This window comes from Dipodomys ordii, unplaced genomic scaffold (genome assembly GCF_000151885.1).
Source record: "Dipodomys ordii isolate 6190 unplaced genomic scaffold, Dord_2.0 Scaffold48, whole genome shotgun sequence".
In the NCBI taxonomy this organism is placed as follows: Eukaryota; Metazoa; Chordata; class Mammalia; order Rodentia; family Heteromyidae; genus Dipodomys; species Dipodomys ordii.
Window position 1 is genome coordinate 8,219,167 of NW_012267264.1, and position 7,183 is coordinate 8,226,349.

Below are 7,183 nucleotides of genomic sequence, written 5' to 3' on the forward strand. Positions count from 1 at the left end.
CGCTTGGCCAAAATTTTGTTGAGAAGTTTTGCATCAATATTCATCAAACAAATGGGTCTATAGTTCTGTTTTTTGATGAGTCCCTGCCTGGTTTTGGGATGAGGGTTATGATGGCGTCATAGAATGAGTTCGGTAGTGAACTTTCTCTTTCAATTTCATTGAAGAGTTGGAGGAGTATTGGTGTGTGCTCTGCTTTGAAGACCTTGTAGAATTCCGCTGTAAATCTATCTGGACCTGGACTTTTCTTAGCTGGAAGGTCTCTTATTGCTGTTTCTATTTCAATGCTTGATATGGGCCTCTTAAGCTGGTTTAACTCATCTTGGTTTAGTTTTGGCATGTCAATATTTGCTAATAAAAGGTCCATTACTGTAAAGTTCTTAAATTTATTAGCATAAAGTTTTCAGAGTATTCCCTTATAATGTTCTGAATCTTGGTTGTTTCCGTGGTGATGTTTCCATTCTCATCTCTGAGTTTATTTATTTGGGTGTGTTCTCTTCTTTTTTTGATAAGATTTGCTAAGGGTCTGTCAATTTTGTTAAGTTTTTCAAAGAACCAACTCTGTTTTGTTGATTTTTCTATAGTTTTTTTGGATTCTAATTCATTTAATTCTGATTTAATTTTAATAATTTCTTTCCATCTACTGGATTGGGGTTTATCTTGCTGCTCTTTTTCAAGGAGGTTTAGATGAGTCACTAAATTGTTGGTTTCAGATCTCTCCAATTTGTTGATGTAGGAGCTCAGAGCTATAAATTTGCCTCTGAGTAGTGCCTTGCTGTGTCCCAGAGGAGTTAGTAATTTGTGTGTTCATTTTTGTTGAATAGCATGAACATTTGAATTTCCTTTCTGATCTCTTTCATGACCCACTTGTGATTCAGCAGTGTGTTGTTCAGTCTCCATGTGATACCGGACTTTCTTTGGTGGCTTTTGGTGTTGAGTTCTAATGTTATTCCCTTGTGGTCAGAGAGAATGCAAGGTATAACTTCAATTTTTCTGAATTTAGACAAGTCTGCTTTGTGGCCTAAAATGTGGTCTATTTTGGAAAATGTTCCAGGTGCTGCTGAGAAAAACGTGTATTCTGATGCTGCTGGGTGAAATATTCGGTAGATATCTGTTAAATCTAGTTGACCTATGCAGCTGTTTAGATCTGCAGTTTCTCTGTTGAGTTTTTGCCGAGTTGATCTATCTAGTGGGGAGAGTGGTGTGTTAAAATCCCTAGCAATTAATGTCTGGTTTTATATGAGATTTGAGGGAAAGTAGTGTTACTTGGATAAATTGGGTGCTCCATTGTTTGGCGAGTAGATATTTAGAATTGTAATATCCTCCTGAAGGAGAGATCCCTTAATTAGTATGTATCTCTTCTCACAAATTTTAATTTGAAGTCTATTTTATCTGATATTAGGATTGCAACTCCCGCCTGTTTATGGGGGCTCTTTGCTTGGTAGATTTTCTTCCAGCCTTTAACATTGAAAATGTGTTTGGTTTTACGGGCAAGATGTGACTCCTGAAGGCAGCAGATAGAAGGGTCTTGTTTTTTAATCCAACTAGACACTCTGTATCGCTTAATTGGAGAGTTCAGTCCGTTAACGTTAAGAGAAAGGACTGAGAAGTATCTGGGAGTTCCTGCCATATTATCCAACTTCTTGGGGGCTGTGAAAACTGGGTTCTTCCTATGGTTCTTGGATTCTTAGTTTGGATGCAGTTTCTTGGCGTTTATTGTGGTCTTGTTGGTTTTCTATGTGTAGGACATCTTTAAGAATCTTTTGTAGGGCTGGTTTGGTGGAGATGTATTGTTTCAATTTTTCTTTGCTATGGAAGGTTTTTATTTGGCCTTCAGTTATGAAGGAGAGTTTAGCTGGGTACAGTATTCTTGGTTGATAGTTGTTTGTTTTTAGGGCATGGCATACATCATTCCAGGCTCTTCTTGCTTTGTCTCTGCTGAGAAATCTGAGGTGATTCTAATTGGTTTCCCTTTATAGGTGATTAATCATTCTCCCTGACAGCTTTAAGGATCTTTTCCTTGGTCTGAGTTGATCCTGTGTGGAATATAATGTGACCATGGGATGTCCTATTCTGGTCTGGTCTGTTTGGAGTTCTAAAAGCTTCTTGTATCTGAATAGGCCTATCTTTTTGCATGTTTGGGATGTTCTCTGCTAGGATCCTATTAAACAAATTTCCTATGCCATTAACTTCTGTTTCTAGGGCTCCTCTACACCCATTATTCTTAGATTGGGCCTTCTGATGGTGTCTTCCAAGTGTTGGATAGATCTATCATATTTCTTGGACTTGTCTTGGATGGTTGTATGTTCTTTCTCTCTAATATCTAGACTTTCTCTCTAATATCTAGACCGTCTTCAATCCCTGAGATTCGATCTTCTGCATGGTCTAACCTGCTGTCAAGACTTTCTACTTTTTTATTTCTTTTCCTTCTAATTGGCCAGATTTGATGGCTTCAAATTCTTTGTTGAAGCTCTGTTTTAGATCTTGTATGAACTTCTTTACCTCTTTAATTTGATGTTCACTGTTTATTCTCAAATCATTTAGTTGATTGGTTATGGTTTCCTTGGACTCCCATTCCTTCTGTTGGGTTCCATTCAGCATTCCCTTTGTGGTCTCCCTGACTTCTTTCCACTCTTTGTTAATGGATTCCATGAATGCCTTTAGTGATCTTTGTGTATTCTCTTCCTGCTCTCTCAATTCCTGTATTACTCTTTGATTAGCTTCCTCCTGTTTGTGGGATTCCTGCAGTTCTCTTTGAGTGTTCTCAGCCTGCTCATGCCATTCGTGCCTTTCTCTTTGAGTATTCTCAAGCTGCTCACGCAAATCCTGTATCAGTTTTTGAGTAGCTTCCTCCCGCTTAAACCTGTATAAACTTTTGGATTGCCTCATCTCTCTCACGCTCATACAGACTCCTTTGTATGCTTTCAAACTTTTCACTTATCATGTTTGCCAGCAGTGTTTGTAGAGCTATTTGGGAATTCTCCTCTGGATTTTTCATTATGTGTTCTGTCCCCTGATTATCAAGATTGGGAATTGAGATACCTGGATTTGCCATTTTTCTTGTGTTTTTCCGGCTTACTCTGCCCATTTGAGATGAAAATAGCACCAGTTTTGTGCTAGAACACTATCTTAAGGCAAGCATCAACCCAAGTCTGAATTTGCACAGTTAATAGTCTACAGATACAATCTAGTTCAACAGATACATCTATTCAACATCAAACAACTATACGTTAATGGGCTACGAACTGCAAAGAAGAATTTGGAAGACCAGAAATTATTAGGGTTAGGGAGAGATGTGGGTAAAAAATAGGAATAAATTGATGTAAGGAGGTTCAGGGAGAGTTAACTAAGTCCTAATCTCAAAGCAGGAAATAGGTTGGGTAGGATGTAAGTAGAGAGAGTGAAAGAAAGAAGAAAGGGAATGGGAAAAGAAAAGATACCAGAAAAAATAGAAAGGCAAAAATTAATAAAATTATGTAGAATCGATAACAATCTATTTAGATAAGAACGTGAATTTATTGAGAGAATGGGAGGGATATAAAGGAGATGTGAAAAGCTTAAAAATAAAAATGCTTAAAATATTATATAGGTATAAAGAGGTAGTACTGCTATTAAGGAATTTAAGTCTTAGAGGTTTTGACTTGAGTAATAAATTTGTGGATTAAGTGTGTACACAATGGGGGATAGAGTCTAATAGTCAACTACGGGTTTAACTGAGGATGTGTAGGACAAGAATTAAGTCACATAAAGAAGAACGACAGAGAGGAGAAGGTGAAAAGGATAAGAAAGGAAGAAGAAAAAGTTGAGAAGTTCAGTAGAGCTAAACAAAAAACAAAAAGATAATTAAAAAAAGAGAAAGAAAACCAAAAAAGAAAGAAAAATGCACACTCACTTATCCCTAAAATAAAAATTATAAGAGGAAAAAAAAAGTTTCTGGAAAACATTTTTTTTCAAAAAAGGCAAAGATTAAAGATTAAAAAAAAGTTTTAGAAAAAAAAATTTTTTTATATAAGGTACCAAAAATAAAAAATGAAAACAAAAAAAGTTCTTTGATTTTTATGGGGGAGGAGTGGGAAAAGTCCTCTATCTCCCTTGTGTCCATAACCAACCTCTTGTTGGAGTCTCTGGTCTGCTTGTGGTCCTGTGGCTTGGTTGGTTTCTTAAGTCAGTTTGTTCGAACAGGCAGAAAAATGTTCTGCTTTAACCAGGATTTGGCGATCCTCCTCCCAGGCTAGTTCATTGGGAGGCAGATCTGCTTTGAGTATCACAAAAGAGGGGGATGCAGTGATGAGGCTAGGTTCTGGGTAGAGTTGAGGCCTTTCAACAAACAGTAGCTTTTCTGGGTCTAGTTTGTGAAAACCTCACAGAGCCCCGCCTGGAGCCATTCTCAGGGTTTCAGTTTATTGATTTTCAATTGATTGTCGAGGCTGCTAGAGGGAGGGGCAGCCTCTGGCTCTCATTACCCAGTGGAGAAAGCCACTCCAAGGGCTGGCGCCCAAGCTGGATGACTTTTCCCTGGGTGGAGCTGAGTCTGGCAGGTCATGCCGCTGTTAAGTTCTTGTGACCTGCTAAATGACTCGTTTTATTCCAAGGCCTGAGTTGGAGCTAGCAGCTTCTCCGAGCTTTGTCGGTATCCAAGATGGAGATCTCCAGTGCTGGGGGGGGAGGGGTGGCCTTCCCTCCTCTGCTCCTTGAGAAGGAGTGAGGACGTCAGGCTTCTACTCATGCCGAGTCTTGGTTCCTGGGTCATCTCTGGTCTGCAAACTGCAGGATGAAGATGTCCGCTCCTTGTCGGTTCTTGCTGGTGTTGAGTAGAATCTGCTTGCTTGCTGCGTCTGGCTCCTTCTTCCCGGACTCTCTGTGGCTCAGGTATGGCTCCTGCGCTCGCCCCCACCACAGCTGCCGCTGCCATGGCGGCGGCTGGCAAGGGCTCAGAAGTGTCTCCTTGCCTGGGTTTCCCTCTCTGGCCTATCTCTCTGTCCTGTGATGGCACACTTGGTGTAATTCTCTGGCTTAGTACTGTTCACTGGAACTCTAAAACTGCTTTCTATGCGAGAGCTTACTTACTCCAGCTTCTCCTCTGCCATCTTCCCGGAACCCCCTTCTACCCTGAATCTTGTATATTCATATGTCTAATCTGGAGAAGAGGAATAACGAAACGCTGAAACAAAGAACCAGAATGACCCCTTGCAACAATGATGCACACAGGACAGTATATTGGAAACGAACTTTACAATCTCGTGGAGGAGGGAAGGGATACTGGGACAACAAAGAAGGGAATGATTGACAAGTAATATACTCATTGCCTCAACCCCTGTGTACCACATCTTAACAATAGAAATAAATAAATAAATAAAACCTAAAATAAATAAAAACTGTAAAATATGCACTACTTACTACATACGTATAATATTTTATACTACTCAAATAAAATTTTCTTAAAAAGTAAAAAAGTAAATCTATAGGTAACTTGTAGCTGAACTAATGTTTGTAATGACATAGAAAAAAGTAGAGTTTCTAGCTAGGAACATATTAGTGTAGAATGTGTATGACTTGATATAGTAAATAGATGGATATTTATATTCAAATCAATTAAATTTAAAAAATTTTAAAATTCAATTATTCATTTGCTGTAGCCACATACCAGTTGCTGAAAGAGGAGATGTGCTTAGTGGCTACTATATTGAAAAGTAAAAATAAGATTTCCACCATTGCAAAAATTCTATTGGAGAGCTACTAGATAGATAATGAGCCTGAGCAAGTTTAAATGAGGCCATGCCTTTATCTAAATCTATAACTTAATTTATAAATTACCAACATTTAGAATTGTTAAGAAAATTCCTAAAATTTGCTTAGATGCATAAAAATTTTAGTTGAATTTTGTACTTGTTTTTATCCTGTTTTGAGTACCTCCTGTGTTGAGTACAATATTTTCAAGGAAACTATCAAAAACACAGATGTTTCCAAGATGTTTAAAATATTTTACTGAAATTTTAGCTAAGCCTTTTTTCTGATTTCAAACTTCCAGTGGTACTAAAAATAAAATAAAAATCCTTTCTATGTAAAAAAGACACAAATTCTCAAGAGGATTCTTACTTTTTTCAAATTTGGTTACAATTTATTTTGTACTATCTTTATATTTAAACTCCTTCTTGCATACAGCAATGTTTTTCTATATCAGAAATCAAAGTAGAAATTCATATATATGTATGTGCATATAAACATGTATACATAAACCCTATAAAAGAACCAGACATTTTCTATATTTAAATCTTGAATAATGCACCACACTCAGGTTTTCAATAATTCAAATGTGTTTGGACTATACATTTTAACTCTCTATAAAAATGGATATATAATCCAGCATAGTCACCCATCGTTATAATACTAACTCCTCAGAAAGTGAAAATCAGGAGAATTGCAATTCAAGTTTGCCTTGCTAAACATCAGCAAGACTCCATATCAACTAATAGCTGGACTTGATGCACATTCCTTTCATCCCAGCTATGCAAAAGAATGTCATGAGGCAGAAAACATCAGACTGGAGACATGGCTCAAAAACATATGGGAGCCCCAAATTCAAATGTTAGTAAGAGAGAGAAAATATATATAAATGTAAAAGAAAAAAAAACTGATTTCTCCAAGACAAAAAAAGTATTTTCAGTGCTAAATACAGTTTAACCTTTGAAGAAAAATTAATTTTACGAACTTCTAGAAAAGTTAATACTTAATCCAAAGTAGATGAAACCATTTACTAACATAGTTTAACATCTATTTAACATCTATTTATCAAAACAAATCTCACAAGATTTCTATCTAGAAATGGTAAAGATTGCACAAGTCCATGAAACATACAATATTCCTGTTTTGTGTAATTCCTTCATTTTCATGTTCAGCTTCTCTCCAGCCTCTCCAGCCACAACTCAAAATAATGAGGCCTTACTGTAGAGTATTAGAATATGATAAATGTCAAGGCAGCTGCCGTGATTGGGAATATCACATTAATGAAAAAGATAAAGAAATGCTGTGCAGATACAGGAAGCTGTAGAGTTCTCAAAAGATAGGTGATTTTTTTCAAAATTTAGTCCTTGACAAACTTCCAATTTTCCTGTCAAGAATGGTAATTATAGCCATAGTCTAGAATATAATTTTGAAAATGAGTGTAGAATGTTGACATTACAAACTT